The 18,640-nt window shown below is 37.2% G+C and overlaps 1 long non-coding RNA gene across 6 annotated transcripts in view; it reads left to right on the top strand.

The window, feature by feature from the left end:
- LOC135320772 (uncharacterized) overlaps positions 1-12,706 on the top strand; it is a 38,285-nt gene extending 25,579 nt beyond the window's left edge. For 2 of the 6 annotated variants that reach the window (XR_010380100.1, XR_010380102.1), the window contains 5 exons: positions 1,239-1,351; positions 6,698-7,052; positions 7,151-7,273; positions 10,040-10,140; positions 12,093-12,706. This is a non-coding gene — a long non-coding RNA (uncharacterized LOC135320772). The remainder of the gene's footprint in view (positions 1-1,238; positions 1,352-6,697; positions 7,053-7,150; positions 7,274-10,039; positions 10,141-12,092) is intronic. The other 4 variants (XR_010380099.1, XR_010380097.1, XR_010380098.1 and 1 more) reach the window with 3 other exon arrangements.
- Positions 12,707-18,640: the final 5,934 nt, after the last annotated feature.

Here is an 18,640-nt window from a genome sequence, read left to right as displayed (position 1 = left end):
TGTTCTGTAGACACTACCAATCACAGAAAACAACACACTCCAACCCCATGAGACTCAGTCTGTGCCATCAGCCTCAGCCCTCTCCCTCAGCTTCAGCAGACATTCCTAGCTCAGCATCAGCAGCTCAAGTCAAGGTCTGGGGATTGATTACAGGGATATTTTGTGCTGGTTTCTTTCAGTTCTGTCAGCCAGGCATCTGCTGTGCACTCCTCTCACCCTCATTGGATCTCCTTCAATCCCAACTGATCTCTCTGTGTGTGTCCCAGTAAAATAGTGTTTTCCCCTTTTTAGCTCCCTCACCAAAAGTCAGGTCCTGCACTGATTTCCTTTTCTACTTTTCTTTTTCCTCCTTCCCAATTTTGTGAGGACCTTTTCTGTCTCTTGAAGTAAGAGACAGAAAAGGTGAAATTGATGTTCAACCAATGTCCAGCAGGTGTCCTGAGCCAAGGGGTGGGTGTACATGGATGAGAGTGAGCTAAGAATGCACTTGTAATCAAGAAAAGATATCAAACACAAGAATGTTATATGGGGATTAAGTTTTATAGGAGAAGAGGAATGAAATGAGTTCTGCAAGGGAAACAACTATGTAAAATTCCTGGCTTTTCTAGAAGAGTTTGTTTATAATGTGTTTTTTTTTTTTTATATGGATGACACGGTAGATACAAAATCACTTTGGTATTTAATTTAGCTTCCATTGTGTACATTAAAAAGAGTGGTTTTTGTAAATCAATATTTATAATGTAAGAAGCACCATCTTTTATAATGATTTAAAGTCAAGATAAAATTTTTACATATTATCTTTTTAAATGGATGAGGAAAGGACACAGTGTTTCAAAATCCTTTAAGAGGGTAGTGGGTGAAAAAACATTCAGGCACTATGTTCTAAACTGCCTGGAAGCTGAGAACCTGTGCTGACCATTTAACATTTTGACCCAGTGAAATGATAAAGCCAGAGTCATTTCAGAAATGTCCAAAAGCTATTTCAAGCATCCCCTGCAATTGGCCACATCCAGAACTCTGAACACAGTAAATGTTCAGTTAACACTAGCTCATTGACAAAATATTTTGGCCATTCAACTGATATCTATTAACAGCATAAATACAATATCCCTTCTTCCTAACTCTAACCTTCAAGGAGATCTTTCAATTTTTCAAATATCAGTCAAAAGTATGTTATTGAATGAAGCCCTCTACTAGATAATAAGTACACTGAATTTGGTTGTTTTGTTCTTTTCCAGATACTGATTAACATGCCAAGTATAATGCCTGGCCCAGGAAGCTCAGGAGATGAATCAAATAACTTGACCATGAAGGAGCACTGAGGAGGAGGCAGAGATGATCTCTGGCATGGGTATTATAATAGGCATACTACAAGGCTCAGAGGCAGTGCGGAGGAAGAAATGAGGAGCTCTTGGAAGTGGTGGGGAGAGGGCAAGTGTTTGGAATGTTCTTTAAGAATAAGTACACTTGAACTGACTCTTAAAAGATGGGCAGGTGTTTGACAAGGCAATGTGAACACCACAGATAGAGGGGAGTGAAGCCACCTGGAATCCTTCCTCTCTGCACTGCAAACAGTTTGGGATGGTTGGTGCATATGGCACATGACTGTGCACATTCTGTCCATGTTGTGTGCACTGATGATTTAGAAATGACAGAAGGGCAAGTGGTGAAGCTGGAGAGTTGCAGAAGCACACAGAGGAAGACTGCCTTACATGGTTCTTCAAGGTATTTGGACATGATCCTGTGGCAAAGCAAGTCATTACATGATTATTAAACTAAGCAGTATTGGTGTGGAATTTGCCTTCCACAACAATTATTTTCCTGCAGTGTGGATGACAAATTTGGGAGGTGGAAGAGGGGAAAGAATACAAACTGAACTGCTGGTTGGAAGACAATTATCAGTGGTCCTGGAAAGACTCAAGGCAATCAAGAGGCTGTGAAGGAAGGGTGCTGAAGGGAGGGACCTTAAGGATATGGCCTCTGGACAAACTGATTACTATTGTTTAAGGAATAGTTTAGTGGGGAGCAAAGCAAAGACAAGCACAAAATGTGTTCTAAGTCTTTTGGGGTTATGTAATTGGGTAAATGGTATTGATATTTGCAATATATCCATATATATATATGGAATCAAAAAATTAGTCACAAGTTTCTGGGAGAAAAAGTATCTTCAGCACCCTAACTCCAGGTCCTCAGTTTTTCTATGAGGCAGGAAGCACAGGTGATGTTATCCCTATTTTATGTCCAAAGGGGTAAACTTTTTGCCTACTATCACATGCAGCAGGTTGGGAAGTTTACTCTCTACCAGGCTTAAGAACAGGTAAACAAGGGAGACAAGAACCATGCTTTCACAGAACTTATATTCTTGTGTTTGTGTTGGGGGGAACAGAATATGAACAAGTCAGCAAGCAATGAACCCAGGTCTGAAGGACTATGATGGTAGCAGGCAGTGGTACTTTATCTAGATATTAGGGAAAGTATCCCTGAGGTCACACTGGAGCTGACCTTCCATTGAGAAGGAAGCAGTCATTCAGATTCTTAGGGGAAGAATGTTCTTGGCAGAGAACAGCAATTGAGAAGTCCCTGAGGTCGAAACAAGTTTGCTGCACCCTGAGGGAGGAATTCCAATTACAGAGCAATTGAAGAGCTGGGGAAATTCCTAGTTCCAATGGCATTCCTGGGAAGGTGAAAGTGAAAGGCTTGTGACGCCTTAGGGTAAATACCTAGTACAAATACTCTTGGGGAGGGCTGGGAACCTGCCCACCGTGCACAACACTATGCCTCTAGAAACTGCATCATGACTCACAAATGCTTTTGGAAGACAAGCCCTTGCTCAGTTGCCTATTTTGGTACCTCATTTAACTAAAACTCATTTAGGTTTGCCTACAGAGATGAACTTAAAAATCTTTAGATGAATGGAATTCATCTTAAATTTATCAGCTCAGAACAAGAAACCACCTATAGTCCAATGGCAGGCAGCTCTTCCCCCGAGGCTCAGTCATGCCCTAACATGTTACATGGGAACAGAGCCTCCCAGCCAACTTCCAAACCCCTAAAAGAGACCAGAGAGGCAACATTTTCCCCAAAGGATGCCCCGTTAGCTCAGCTGGACAGGACAAGGAGAAATGGTACCCCACTGCCAAGGTGCCAAGCTGGGTTCTTGTCTATGTGAACCTGGAATGCCTTGGAGAGATGGGACACTGGGGCTGCCTGCTGGCTCTGAGATGGGCCATCCCAAGCACAGTCCTGCCTGCTCTCTGGAACACACTGCTCACACCTCTCATCCTGTGGTCATCCTCCACTGCTACTTTGTGGGCTACCTATTCTTCTGCCAACAGTGTTTCTTATGCCACCCCATTCAGCCAAATGGCTTCAAATTCAAATTCTCACTACAGGTAATGCAGATCAACACTCTGACCCTCTCTGAAAAGATCCTACTTTACAGCCAATTTTCTCAGATATCTCTGCTTGGTGTATCAAAAAAAAAGTATGTGAATTTAATATTTATCAATATAGCATGAATAAATTATGAAATAATTAGATTATTCCTAAGTTATGTAGCCCCTTTCAGAGTATCACATTGAGAAGTTATATATCACGGGCACTTATTTTAAAGACAGCCCCAAACCATGAAATGCATTCTTTGGAGTGGTGCTGGAGACTGTGGCATGTTTTGGTCCATGCCAAGGGCAGGCTCACCTTGTGTCTGAGCTCATTTCAAACCATATGCTCTTAACATCTCTTTACTTCAACTGACTGGTCAATTTTTTGTTCCTAAAATCACCATTCAACCTTGGATCATAAGATGTTCGCACTTACTTTCACAGCACCGGTATGTCTCCTTCCTAACAACTTTAATAATGGCAATTTTTCATTTATTTTCAGTGATTGATTCACCTGTCTCCCTCAGTAACTGCGACTTCCACAGCAGCAGGGACCATGTGCATTTCTGCTTACCAATATGTCCCCAGAAACTAGCACAGCTTCTGGGACACAGTAGGGGCTTAACAACTAGCCACTGGGGAAAAGATGCTATGGAATATACTCATTGGTGGAAATGTTTCTGCTTCTAAGAGTGGATCTGCCAAAAATCATTCAAATCAAGGCTAAATAAGGTTAAGGCTCAGCTATGCTGTTTTTTTCTTTAAAAAAATACAAGAAAGACTTTGCTGCTATTTGGGTTTAAACTGATTTTGGAGACAATTATCAAAAGGTTTGACTAACAATTTAACAACACTCATTTGGATATGTATGGCGATGACCAATTTTAAACCTTTTTTTTTAATGGAATAAGAGTTCATTTTCAAGAAGGTTCACCCAGATTAGGCCAAATTTAAAAAGATAAGAAAAACTACCACTTACTTTGTCAGGCGCTCTCTCTCTATTATTTTCATTTAATCCTCATATCTGAATCTTACCCCAGGTCACAGATGAAGAAATGGAGGGAGCAAGAGGCTGGGGTTAGACACTGACTAAGAGGCAGAGCCAGGATTCACATCTAGGTCTATTTGATTCCAAGAGCTATGTCTTAAATCTAAGCCAAACTTTAAGCTAAAAAATAAATGCTGACATTGAATAATAATGTATTTGTTGCTCCCTCTTATGAAAAGGTACAAGACTACAGCTTAGTACCATCAACTGGGGCAAGTATTTAAAATAGAATTTGGATGCCAATGATGGGGTATAAGGGAAATGAGAAAATTCACAAAAAAGGAATAAGGAGGGATATTAACTGACATTAACCGAAAGCTTGTTTTATGCTATATACTGTATTAGATGCTTTCATAATAACATTTATTTTAATCCTAAGACTCCTGTGAGATGGGTAATAACAGTCAAGAAAAAAGTGGTATAGAATAACTGGTATTTGGCTACTCCGATGCTCCTTTCCCCCTTTCTTTCTAAGGATGTGAACCGCCCACATTTCAGCTGAGTATTGTCTGGAATAAGGACAACATTCCCCAGTCTCTATTCCAGCTTAGTGAGGTCACAATATTAAATTCTGGTCAATGAAATGTAACAGGAAGTGTATGACAGCCTCTGGGAAATTTCCTTAAGAGACCATAGATGCTTGCCTTCCTCTGTCTCCTTCCTTTCCTTCCTTCCTCCTTTCTACATTGCATGTGATGGATAAAGCTCCATCTAGGGCCATGAGATTGAGGGCCTCATCTGATGTTTAGCAAACCTAAAAGGTGGAACCAGCCTAAGCCTCAGGAGATTTGTGAAATCATAATACCAGTTCTTGATTGTCTCTCTAGAAATTTTTTTAATGTGAAAGAGAAACAAACATCACTTTGTTTATGCCACTGTTCTTTGCAGTCTCTGTAACTGGCAGCTAATTTTAACTAATCCAGAAACTTATCCAAAGTGATCATGTAAAGTTCAAACCCAGGCCCACCAGTCTGCAAAGTCCACACTCTTAGGCAGAAGCCTGAAGAACTCCTGCTTATAATCTGCAAAAGATTGGTGGTGGGGTAAGAGTGTGTGTGTGTGTAAAACTGCTGACAAGAATTTGACAGAAGGAAAGAAGGAAAGTTTGAATATGCTCGCAATTCTGCATACCTAAGAGACAATCAAAGGGAATATGCTACTGGACAGTAAAGAATGTAGTCTCCATCAGAGGTGGACAGAGAAAGATCTGTCACCTGCATGGATCTGGAAAGAGAAAGGAAAGAGAAGCTGTGTCTCTGAAAGATGCTGCTGTATTTTATTTCCCATCTATATTTTATAAATTTCCTATATACATTTATTATTCTGTTCATAGAAAATTCTAAAAGACTCAGTCACTATTTCCACAGCCAAATTTGTCAAAGTGTAAAATTGTGTTTAGAAGTCTCATCATAATTATTAAGCACTCATTCTGTGCCCATCAGTATGCTAGATATCAAGCACAATATCAAAAAAGCATCAATCTTGGTTTCTGACCTCAAGCAGCTCAGAACTTAGGTGAACACATAGAAAACAACCAAGTACTACTTACATGAAGAGATGGATCAGTGCAGGTGATAATAATCAGAAAGAGACTCATGAAAGAGAAGTAAAATTTAGAAAGACCTAAATTCTATATGTTTGCCTTATCTGCCCCAAATATTGTCTTAAAATGACCAATCCACCCTCAGGGCTCAGTCAATCTCTTTCTGGTAACCTGAGAAAATCCAGAAGAAAAAGACATAGAAATACTCTGTTTTCTACAGCATCCCATTGGTTTGGGGCAATATCTAGTGGTAGGCTCCTCACATTCATATGATAAAGGAGATGACTGTGAGCAACAATGTGGCTGGTTCCTCTGCCCAATGGCACAAGCAGAGTCACAAATAACAGAAATGAAAGGATCACTACAAATTGTGTTATTGAACTGCATGACCTACATGGAACAATCAACTCACTCCTAGGTTTGGCAGGGCCTTTCTGAGTTGATTCCCTGAAAAACAAAACAAAACAATAAAACCCAAACCAAACCAAAAAATAAAAAAAAAAAATTTAAAAAAGAGAGACTCTGAGTGTCATCATCTCTGCTCCATGTGGCTGCCTTGATAAGAGTTCAGATTTCTCTGTGTCATGAGAAAATTTTTATGATTAATGGAAGACAGAATATTATCCAGTATTAACAGTTATTTTCCAATTCTGTATTATAAAATTATTTCTGATAATGGAAAATTCTCTATTTCTTTAAATTAATTAAAACATTGAAAGTCTACAGTGTATAAAAGAAAGCACTGGAGTTCTGGAGAGGTGAGGCAGAATATGAAGGTAAACAGGAATCATTATTCCTTTTCTCAGAGGTATGTAATCTACAGGGGAAGCATGCAGCACCTGAAAGGGGAGGAGAGGTTGGTGGGCCACGCAGGGTTGAAGGAGGAGCATAGGAACATGGGTCTGGGAAAGTTTGGCTAGCTTTACAGTGCTCAATTGAAATACTACTTTGCAATATTTTCTCAACACCAGGGTTCAAGTTTGTTAGTCCTACTGAGACATCAGGTCAGAAGAAAAGAACAAAAGTGAGAAGGCATTTATGGCTTTGCATTCTCAGAAAGTCATCCTGCTGGTTCAGCTGTGTATGATTGAGCATATTATCATTGATGAAGAATTTTTATTTATTTTTGATCAAAGACTGCACCATGTTTTCCTGACCTTTTCAATCTCCTGGTTGCAGAGTTTTAACGTGAGCTCTCCTCGGGCCTGGGAGAAATTCTGAGAATGACCCCTGAGAATGAGCTCAGTGGTGAGAAGTCCAAGGACAGGATGAGGTCGACATTGCAAGTGTTTTTGGAATAAGGTAGCTTGACTAGAAACTGTAATTGTGCAAGGCCAGCTGTGCACTTCTGTGTGAGCTGATCCCTTATCATGGTCCCAGTCTTAAATATTCACGACCAATTACTCTGTGTTCTCAGCCCACTGTGCTGATTGACCCTCTGCCTTAACTATATGACATCCCTTCCTTTTATGACAAGTGTTAGGAAGGTGATCTTCCAGGCTCTTCTTCAAGGGAAAAACACGATTTCCTGCAGCAGGATGCCCGCCATCTCCAGCTAATCTGTCTTCTTGGAAGATGTCCAAATATTTCTTTGAAAGTTTCCCATGCATCCCATTTAAAGAATATGTACTGTCATCTGGGTCCCATATTGGAATCTGCCACACAGGAGCCAGCCAGTTATTGACTATTGTCTCTTTCCCATCCATAAAATGAAGACTTCTAAGAAAATATTTGCAAGTGAAGCCAGGCTGAAAGCTTAGAATTAAAGCAGAGTTAGTGCTCCTTAGCTCCTGTGAAGTGATATAAAAAACGCCCTGATGGGTTCTGCTAGTGACTGAGACAGTGCTTGCTGGGATCCCTGTAAGAATTCAATCTGTGTTCCCTGGACCATGTTGAAATCTGGGCAAAAGTTTTCCTGATACTGTGAAAGCAGCTGGTTTCTGAGGTTCCTCATAGTCACCTTTTTCATTTATTTGATTTGAAGTAACCCAGGTCTAATACCAGCTAGACCTTGATTCCATGCCCCTCCCATCTTTTTTTCCTCAATGACTGTGTGAGTATGTATTTGTGCATATGTGTTTCTTGGCCTAATATTAGGCTATCTGTTAATTGTAATACACATTTAATACTGAACTTCAATTCTAACCTTAACTGATTCTCTAAGACTAGGACATAATATGTATGCACATGTATGTGTGTGTGTGTGTGTATGTATGTATATATACACACATATATATATAGTTTGCTAAGAATTTTTAAGAATCAATATAAATTGTAAAAGAACAAGATTCAGAACATTTTAGAAATAGAGGAAAAGAGATATGAGTCAGAAAGTGTATGAGAATTGGTATCTTGGCTTCTGCTGGTGGCTCTTCTGTCAGTGAGATCTGGGGCAAGCCACTAACAGTCTAGGCAGGAGTTTCTGTTTTCTATGTGTTTAATGTAACTATCCTGGACTATATCAGAAAAGAAGATAGGAGTATTTCATGTTCCAGATATCTCAGACTTCGTTTCATCTTACCACTCATTTATCATCCAACAAATGTTTATTCTATGCCTACTGTGTGCAAAACACTGGACTGGTTTCTGAGGATACATTGGCCCATTTGATGGATGTGGCCTTTGCCCTCCTGGGGTCCACAAGTCTCCAAGCATTCCTCCAGGGACCGTTAGGCTGGACATGATAAATCAGTGGGGACTAACTAACCAAACCCCAGTGTGCCCCCACACCACAGTTCTCTTTGTCTTTGTCTCCTGAATCCTATGTATCCAAATGCAGGCACACCTTCCAATTATCCACTTATTCTACTAATTTATCTCTGCTAACTTCTTTATCTCCAATTCAGTCTCTCCACCAAATTGTTTTTGGAGGATATAAAAACAAATAAACATGTGCCCTCAAGAAACTTAGAGTTTTTAAAAAAAAAATAGAGGCAAATATGTAGCTGGATATATGAGCAAATTCAGGGCTGATTAAAATCTCCTAGTACAGGATATTGACATGTTTCAGAGACTATGACTCAAATATGCTTTATAATAGCTGAATATAACCAGGTCACCTTATGAAAAAGAGCAGTATGATAATAACTCAGGGATCCTTTATCTCATTACAAAATTGAAGGGCAAAAGTAGTTGGGTCTTACATTGGTAGATGAAAGAGTGGGCTAAAGTGGAGAGGACTTCCCAGATTTCTCAGAGAAATTGAGACCTAAAGGGCAAATTAAAAAAAAAAAAAACTTAAGGCTTAAGGAAGCCTGTTGTTTTTGTGAGCAGAACAGCTTTTGGTGTCTGGCAAAGGCCTCTGTGTAACTGGGGGAGTTACAGACAGATTGATTACAAGTAAAAATGAGGGGGGAAGCATACTAAAGGATGAAACAAATATGTAAGTGGGTGTAAATTTTATAATTTTACCTTCATTTTTGAGTGAACTTGATTATCAAATAAAATGCCTGGATTTGCTTAATTTACTTAACCAATTCAATAATCAGATACAAAATTTTGTTCTTCAGGGTCCTCAAGGACACAAACACACAAAAAAAGATGTGTGCATTCTGACAAAACATAATCATAATGCAAATAATTTCTATTTATAAACTATTTTATAGTTCATGCATATCACTCAAACAGTGTATTACTGTCATTTCAAAATAACATGCTCTCTCCTCTGTAGTCTGCACACCTGAGAGTGACAGCATCTCTTAGCAGTCCCCAGTCTTGCTGAGTCATTCTGTTCATCCTCCTGTAGCTCAGGCATCATTCAGAGGCCCAACAGGTTGAGAATTGACAAGTGCTTAACTATGGATCCCTAACTTACTCTGGAGGAATGCTGTAAGACTGTGGACCTCAGGAGGGTAAAGGTCACATCCATCACATAGACTAGCTCATCCCCAGTGCATTGTTGTGCATAAGGCAGGCACCCAATAAATATTTGTTAGTTAATAAATGAATGGGTGAAATGAAGTCTGAGGCTTCTGAAATGCACATCTTCTCTATCTTATATAGTGCAGGGTCCTCTCAAGATTTAATCCCTAGCTCTGTCTACATTAACATGTTCTTATTTGATTGAAGAATCAACACACTTAAAGACTGGGATTTGGAAGTGAGAAGGAGTACATGGAAGTGATTCAGGAAGACAAGGAAATGAGACACAAGTGGCAACATTTGTCAAAGTAAGATAAAAGAATACTTATTACAAGATTACTTATTATATTTCTCATGTCTGTGCATGTCTTCATCTTCACCTTCTGGTAACATATACATCCATGTTGAATTGAGCCATTTTCCCCAAATCGAGGATCTTGTGACTTTGAAGTACCATAATATCTTGAGATTTCTTTGATAATTTTTGACCAATGGGTTCTAGAGATGCTGGAAACCCTGACAGTATAAAATAACAAGACAGTGTAAAAACATGAGTCAGAAAATCATGACTGGCTTTAGACATAGCTACTTAAATATAGCATGGTGACTAAAAGTATGGATTCTGGAGCAAGACTACTTAGATTCAAATCCTGACTTTGCCCTTGTGAGCTGTTTGATTTTTGTTGTTAATTAATTTCTCTGTGCCTTAGTTTTGTATTTCAAAAATGAGTTGTGGTGAGGATTAAATAAACAATACTGTTAGAGCAGTTCTAGGTGTATAGGAAGTGCCATATTAATCTTAGCTCTTGTCGTGATCGTGGGTAAATCACTTATCCACTCTGGGTTTAAATTTTCCAGGTATAAAATGAGAGATTTTGACTAGATTTTCTCTAAGGCCCTCCTGAACCTACTGTTTGCAATGCTTACAGTCCATGTGCTTTTCTACATATATGTATGTAGTTTGTGATAGGAAAGTGCATGATTAGTAAATGCTTTCCTTGATTGATGCAAGGAGATGTTATTAGGGGATTGAGACAGTCTTCTTCACTAGGCCAAATTCCTTGAGGGTAAGAGTGTATCTTTTCCTCCTCAGGATCCCAAGGCCTAATGTGGTGCCTGGGGACAGTGGGTGCTCTGTAAACTGTTAATAGATATGGAATAAATGCCTATGTCTTGTGTACCCAGATATATGGGAATGGGAAATGGTTGTAACTCCTTCCTAGGCCTTATCTCAATTAAAGCTACTTACACCGAATATTCAAAAAGCATTAGTGCTCTCTACTGGAGACATTCCTAGTACAGGAATTCAAGTTTGAGTTTTTGATGGCAAATTCTGATTTGAGTTCATAAGTCCTGGATTTGAGAAGTAGGGTATAGCAGATACACATAGTTTACTGTGTTGCAAGCACAGATTTGGTGTTATGGCACTGAGGATGGCATGATCAGCATTAAAATGCCAAGTCTCATTTCTTTGCCATGTATTTATGCATTTTTTCCAGAGCAGCTTTATCTATAGATTTGTACACATGTTGTGTTTGCTCTGATTCATTTTAAGTAAAAAAAAAAAAAGAGAGAGAGAGAGAGACATTGCATTAATTGAAAAAGTAATGTTAAGAAAATGAAAAGACAACCCACAAAATGGTAGAAAATATTCACAAATAATATATCTGATAAGAGACTTGTATCCAGAGTTCATAAAAACAAAACTAAGCAAAACAATAGGATTTACATTTCTCATTTAAGTTATTATTTTCTCTACACCTCAAGTCTTTTTTTTTGTCATTACTGTTTTCTTTTTCATTAATTGAATATTTTCTAATATTACTTTTTAACTTCTTTAATGATTTTCTTGCTATATATTTTTAGTTATTTACTTAGTGATTGCTTTAGGCCTTACCATATATGTCTTATCAAAAACAGTTTCACAATTACACCAGCAATTTCAGAGAATGTAGAAACAGCATTCCCATATAGCTCTACTCTCTTTTCTTTCTTACTGTGGTATTCTTGTCATAGGTATTATCTCTATGCATGTTATAAGCCCAACAATACATCATTATAATTATTATTCCTTTATGTAATTTTATGTCTTTTAAAGAAGCTGAGAGGAGAAAAGAGAGCAAGTTTATACGTATAACTTTTTTCTTTTTTTTTAATTGAGTTATAGTCAGTTTCCAGTGTTGTGTCAGTTTCCAGTGTAGAACACAATTTTTATGTTATATGTATAATTTTTCTCATATTAGCCTTCTTTCCATTTCAGGTTCTATGCATTTGTTCCTTTGGATTCAAGTGAAACATCTGGAGTCAATTCTTAACCCAATGTTGGTTTGTTCTCACCAACCTCTTTGCCCTGCTATTGGAAAATATATTACATTTCTGTATGTTATATGCCCACAAATACAATTAAATGTATACTGCTTTATGATTTTTAAACAAGATAAGAAAGGATAAGAAATAGGCAATTATACTCCTTTATAATTGCATAATTACCTTTATCAGTGTTCTTTGTTTTGTGTGTGTGTGTATTCAAATTACTGTCTTGGGTCACTTGCTTTCAGCCTGAAGAACTAACTTTAGTATGTCTTGTAAGGTAGGTCTACTGGCAGCAGATTCCTTCAGATTTTGTTTTCCAAATGTCTTTTTATTTCATCTTCATTTTTAAATGATAATTTTGCTGGATATATGATTCTTGATTAAGAACTTTTAAAATTTGAGGGCTGAGAATAGGTTATCCTATTGCCTTCAGCCCTCTATTGTTTCTGATGATAAGTCAACTGTTAATCTTATAGGAGTTTCCTTAAGCAAGATGTCATTTTCCTCTTGCTGCCTTCAAGATTTTCTTTGGCATTTTTACTATGTGTCTATTCATGGGTCTTTTTGAGTTTATCCTACTTGCAATTTGTTGAACTTCCTGGATATGTAGATTTAAATTTTTTAGGAAATGGGAATTTTTTAGCCACTAATTTTTCAAATATTTTTCTGCTCCTTTCCTTCTCTGTTCTTCTGGTGCTGCCTTTACATGTCTGTTGGTATACATTAGTGTCCCACATTTCTCTGAGACTTTGCTCATTTTTTCTTCATTCTTTTTTCACTCTGTTCTTGGATTGCATAATTTCTATTGATCTATTCTTAAGTACTTTTACTTTCTGCCCGTTTAAGTGTATTATTGATTCCATCTAGTGAATTTTGAAATTTCAGTTATTGCTCCTTTCAGTTCCAAAATTCCCATTTGGTTATTTTTAATAATTTCTGTCTCTTTATTAATGTTCTCTATGTGATGTGACACTGTCATCATGCTTTACTTCTAAAATCATGGTTTTCTTTGTTTCTTTGAACATATTTATAATGTCTTCTTTTCTCACATTCGGTCTCTCCTACAGGTGGCTTTATTGCCTGCTATTCTTCTGGTATCTAGGCCATAATTTCCTGCTTATTTTGCATGTCTCATATTTTTTGGAAAATGAACACTTTAGATATTGCAGCAACTTTGGGTACTGGCTTCATCTCTCCCCTCTTTCAGTGCTTGTCATTGTTGTTAGCTTGTTTACTTGTTTAAAGACTAACTGGATTATTTTAGTGTTGTCCATTCCCTTCTCTTCCTCCTCTATCCCCTAAACAGACACAGGGTAAAGCCTCTGATGTTTCTCCTCAGGGATTCATCCTTGGACATGCCCAGCCACTTTGGGATAACAAGGTTTTAGCAGGACTTAGGCAGTGTTTGTCTAGTTACCTGACCACACTAACCTATGAAGCTCCACTAACTGCTGGTTAAAAGCTCTATTGTTCATAACAATGCCCTGGAGAATAAATTATTTACACCCTAATCCAGTCAAATTCAGGCTGCTATGAAGGGACAGTTCCTGATGGTCAAAGTTTGAAATTTATTCAGACTCTAGTTCTTGCAGCTGGTTTCTTATTTTTCTCCAGCAACTAGTTGGCTTATCATTTAGCCTGTATCTTCAAGGATTTTATCAGTCTCCTCCCCATTGCCTCTCACCAACACTTCTACTGTTTTTGAAAGCACACTTAGATTTGAACTTCATATGCTGTTGCAAATAAAGTTGGCTCCTTTGGGGAGATAATTTGAACTCTCTGTTCTATGGTCTGCCTTTCCTCCCAGGGAAAATCTCTGAGCCACAACTCTGGTGCTGGAGTAAGGAACAATAGGTCAATTCTAAGTGACAGCCCAGTTTGAAGAAGTAAGTGCTCAGTGGATATATGGGCAAGAGCCCCAGGTGTCCTTGGCTTGTCTCCCTTGGCACAAGCCCCTGTCCTATGAGCTGAGTCAATAGCAATTGGGACCTCAATGTCCTACCATGCCCAAGGTAGAACCTTTGTCTCATGAGAGGAAATGTGGTGGAAGAATGGGGCCCCCACCTGTTGGCTGCAGTAGTACAGAACTTTGCCTCAGCAACAAGTATCTAGGGGCAGTATGAGAAATGCTAATGTCATGTCCTTCCCAGGAAGACAACCCTCCAACCAGGACCTGGGGGGAGTCAAAAACTTGTGTTCTTGGTTGTACAAGTCTGGGTGGAGTTCCCAGCTCAATGAGTGGAGAGGGGAAAAGTGCGGATCTTCAAATACTAAAGACTCATCATTTTATGGAGCTTTAGTAAATATTCTTGAGTAAATGTGTCCTCATTTGCTGTATATCTGTAGCGGCATTTCCATTTGTGTATGCTCATAAGGCCAACTATTTTTAAATGTGTTTTAAAAATAGTTTTCATCAGTTTTTTTGAGGAGTGATACTGAGTTGCACACCATCGTGCCAGAAGTGGAGCCAGGAAGGGGAAACTGATACAGTATAGATTAGCATTCTCTTTAACTGAAGGCTTGCTGTATCTTTGGTTGCTAGTGGAAGGCCTAAGATATATTTGTAGTATTAAAAATAAAAATTAAAAAATAATTTTCTAATGTTAGTATGTTAGAAGCAAAGCCTAAGATGGCAATTCCTGTAGATGATTTGTTGCTTGAATCCTCTGAGAAGAAATCTTTAGAGAAGTGGAGACATAGGAGGATGCAAGTTCCCAGGCATTTCTCAAGGGAGATCATGTAAGCATTTCTAGAAGCCAGCACTCAAAGCATCTTGGGATGGATACTCTGCTGTAAAGAGATTAAGAGAGTTCAATATCAGCTATCAAAATCAACCTCATAAAAATATTCATATTAAAGAGTATGTAGAGTAAAGAAACTCAGTGTAGAGTTTACTAACAGCTGCTCCAAGAACCCAAATCAACCACATAAACAAAATTGTAGCAACAGTAATAAAAACAATATAACAGCCACTCTTATTGGACACTTTCTACCTTTAAGGAAGTACACTTACTATCTCTAATCCTCATGATCACACAGTAAATTAGATATTATTCCTACATTTATGCAAGTGAAGAGATTAGACTTAACATATTCTAGGTCACTTAGCTTGGTTCTAGAGCTTAGTCTCAGATGCAAGCTCTCTGACTCCAAGGCCTGTCCTCTGTCCATTACTTACACAAAACTGTCCAAAAAGGGGTGAAGAAATGAGAAAAGAAAGAAAAACAAAGGGTAAAAATAGATAAGAGAATAAAGTGGTAAGGAAAAATGTATGAAAGTATAGTCATGCATGGGAGTGCCAGGGCAGGATCAACAGGTTCCCCTGTAGCTCTTCATTAGCACAAATACCCTCCAATTTGGTCTAAGCCTTCTGAGGCGAGCTTCATCAAGGCTCAACAATGCTGAACCCACAAATCCTTTCAATGTAGCCCTATTTCTACGTTGGGTTTTTGCTGAGAAGTCTGAGGAAAAACTCCCTTAAACTTTCCAGAAGCCCAATTGTTTGAGAGCATCTATGATACATACTGTATCTCCTCAGAGAGTCTTTTTCTGATTATGTCATACTTCAAGGATGCAACCATAATGATTCTGAGGTTTAAGGAAAAGAATCTTCAGTCATGTCCTTCATTTCATATTTGACCCCTCCATCTTTTTTCTTTTCTTTTCTGGCAACACCCTGGATTTGTTCTTTGCTTGGAAACCATTTATGAATTTAATTTTAGGATCATTTCCCTTCCTGGGAACTGCTGCTTTGTGTCTTCCTATTCCCCTTCCCAAAATTGAGTTTATGGTCTCCATAAGATTATATATCATGACAAAAGTATCTTACAAGTCTCCTTCAACTTTCACTGCATTTTGCAAATTTTGATGAGTTGTATTTTTATTTTTATTTCATTGAATACATTTTAAAATCCCTCTTGAGACTTATTTGACCTATGTATAACGTAGAAGTGTGTTGTTTACTATCCAGGTATTTTAGGACTTTCCAGCTATCTTTCCATTGTTGATTTCTAGTTTAATTTCACTCTAGTCTGAGACATACATTATAACATTTCTGTTCCTTTCAATTTTTAAGGTGTGTTTAATGATACATAATGAGGTCTATCTTGGTGAATGTTTTATGTTAGCTTGAGGAAAATATGTATTCTGATGTTTTTGGTATTCTATAAATGTTGATTACATCCTGTAGATTCCAAATAGAAAAATCAATCAATATAATATACCACATTAAGAGAGCAAAGAAAAAAAATGGTCATCCAATTGATTCACAAAAATCCTTTGATCAAATTTAATAATTTTTCTGTTAAAAAAATACTAAAAAATTAGGAATAGAAGAAAACTTCCTCAACATGATAAAAACCATGCATGAAAAATCCACAGCTACATCCTACTCAATGATGAAAGACTGAAATCTTCTCCCCTAAGATAACAAAAAAGACAGTAATGCCCATTTTTCCCTCCTCTATTTAACATAGTATTAGAGGTACTAGCCAGTGTAATAAAACAAGGGAAAGAAATAAAGAGATTTAAAATTGGAAATGAAGAAATAAATTCTCTCAACACACGACAAGATATTAAATATAGAAATATCAAAGATTTCACCAAAAAATAGAAAAAATAAATGAATTCAGCAAATTTGGAGGATACAAAATCAACAATTAAAAATCAGTTGCATTTCTATACACTAACATGACAATTCAAAAAATTAAGAAAGCAATCCCATTTAAAATAGGATCAAAGTGATTAATTAAAAATAAATTTAGCCTAGAAGAAGAAAGATTTGCATACTGAAAACATTGCCAAAAGACATTAAATAAGACATAAAGAAATAGACATCCATGTTCATAGGTGGGAAGTTTTAATATTGTTAAGCTGTCAGTACTACTCAACAGATTCTACAGATCTCATGCAATTCTTATCAACATTCCAATATTTTTTCCAGAAAATAAAAAGTTCTAAAATTCATAGGGAATTTCAAGAGATCCCAAATAAACAAATAAAAAATCTTGAAACAGAAGAACAAAGTGGGAGATATCATACTTCCTGATTTCAAAACTTAGTACAAACTATTGTAATCCAAATAGACATATAGACGAATACAGTAAATAAATCTTCTCATATGTGGTCAAATGATTTGGTAAAGGTGTCAAGACCATTCAGTGGGAAAAGCACAATATTTTCAACAAGTGATACTGAGGAAAGTCTATATTCACATGCAAAAGGATGAAGTTATACCCTTACCTTCCTCCATATTCAAAAATTTACTCAAAATAGAACAAAGATCTAAATGTAAAAGCTAAACAAAATCTCTTAGAAGAAAACATAGGGGAAACTCTTCATTCTATTGGGTTTGGCAGTGATTTCTTGGATATACACCAAAGGTGTTTGTAGACAACAAATGAAAAAATAGATAAATTGGTTTTTACAAAAATTTAAAACTTTTGTGCATATCAAAGGACAATATCAAAAGAATAAAGGGTAACTCACAGGATGGGAGAAAATGTTTACAAATCATACATTTGATAAGAAATTAATATACAGAATATATAAAGAACCCTTTAACTCAGCAACAACAAAAACAAAAACGAAGAGCTCATTTCAAAAATAGTCAAGGACTTGAAGGCACCTTCCCCAAATAACAAAGATAAATGGCCAATAAGTACCTGAAAATGTGCTCATCATCATTATTCATTAAGGAAATGAGATACATTTCACACACATTAATATGGTTGACATTTCTTTAGAAACAGAAAACAAATTTTGGTAAGGATGTAGAGAAATTGAGAATCCTGTACATCATTGGTAGGAACAAATTGAACAGCTAATGTAGGAAACAGTATAACTATTCCTCAGAAAATTAAACGTAAAATTACCATTTGATTCAACAGTTCAACTTCTAGTTATATATCTCAAAAGAACTGAAAGTAAGAACTCAAATATATAGTTGTACACCAATGTTTATAATAGCATTATTCAAAACAATACAAAAAAATGGAAACAATCTAGTTATCCAGTAACATATGAATGGGTAAATAAATTGTAGTGTATTTGCTGGTCAGAATGGCTGTCATCAAAAGAACACAAGCAACAAATATTGGCAATGATGTGGAGAGAAGAAACCCTTGGTGGGCTCTTGGTGGGAAAGTAAATTCATGCAGCCACTGTGGAAAATAGTATGGAGATTTCTCCAAAAATCTCAAAATATAATTACTATATGACCCAGATTCCACCCCTGGGTATATAAAAGCAAAACCAAAACCAAAACCAAAAACACTAATTTGAAAAGATACATGCATGTCAATGTTCATAGCATCATTATGTACAATTGCCAAGGTATGGAAGCAACCTAAGTGTCCATGAACAGGTGAATGGATAAAGAAGATATGATATACACACACACAGAGATAGATAGATATAGATAGATATAGTATGTATAGATATTTATTGTATACTACACACACACACACACACACACACACACACACACAATGGAAT

This window comes from Camelus dromedarius, unplaced genomic scaffold (assembly GCF_036321535.1).
Source record: "Camelus dromedarius isolate mCamDro1 unplaced genomic scaffold, mCamDro1.pat HAP1_SCAFFOLD_121, whole genome shotgun sequence".
Lineage (NCBI taxonomy): Eukaryota > Metazoa > Chordata > Mammalia > Artiodactyla > Camelidae > Camelus > Camelus dromedarius.
This window is presented reverse-complemented; position numbering and strand designations above follow the sequence as displayed.